Raw genomic sequence first — 1,044 nt, forward strand, 5'->3', positions numbered from 1 at the left:
TTTGATTGAGATCGTTGAGCCTGGAGTCTGGACCTTATAAATCTGAAAAACAATGACATGAGTATTCATGCTGCACGCATGACGGCAGGATGAGGAAGATTTCGTGAAACAAATGCATATTCGGGGGGATGTCCCCAAGCATATATAGCCTAAAATCTTAGATTTAGTCTATATCGATGATTTTGTCGATGATTTTGGACGTCCATGTCTCGGTGAAAATGAAAGGGTGGGACAACAACAACGCCATTTGACAATATGACAGAGTGTGACGTGATTTATGTTTGCATATAGTTTTATCCGTATACAATTTATCTTGAACACACGATCTATACAGTTTCCATCTATTAGATCTATCACGATGTTGCAGCACCATATGCTTTGACTATTTCAAAAAATAAAGCATTCTACAATTTATCCGATGCGTTTATATTTAACGAGGGCTAAAAGGCAAAGCTATTATCATGTGTATAGGCTAAAGGCATTGCCACTAAAAGTGTTTGGAAATCGTGCACTCTTGCATACTGGATTATGTGTGAAATCTATTTCTTGTAAGGCTGCACGGTCTGTTAATTAAACGATGTTGTTTTTTTGCTTTTAATTGAGCAAACCTCCTGAGCCTGAAATTTAAAAACTAGATTTCGCCCCTGGCACACCCCCGAGATAATTAGCCAACCGTCACACTCAGACTGCCTCCTAGATGGACTGAAGTCTATTTGCTCCATGAGGAGAAACATGTTGGAAGTGCAGTCACAGCTTCTTGAACAGTGACGTGTGTTGAAGTTGCTTAAGATATGATCACCACCTACTACTCTAACCGTTTTCATCTTTTGGTTTGATTGGTTTACTTTATTTTATTTGTTTTTTTACTTTATATACGCATTTGGATAAACGGTATGACTGCTTATTTGTTTACGGTAGCCTATATATATGCTGGGCACATTTATTGTTAATTTAGATAAGACAGTTTCACTAAATGAATTGAAGAGGCTGAGACGAAATTCATGAAATTAGACAATGTGCGTTAAATAATAATAATAATAATAC

The sequence above is a fragment of the Protomyctophum bolini genome (genome assembly GCF_963924005.1).
Source record: "Protomyctophum bolini genome assembly, chromosome: 11".
NCBI lineage: Eukaryota > Metazoa > Chordata > Actinopteri > Myctophiformes > Myctophidae > Protomyctophum > Protomyctophum bolini.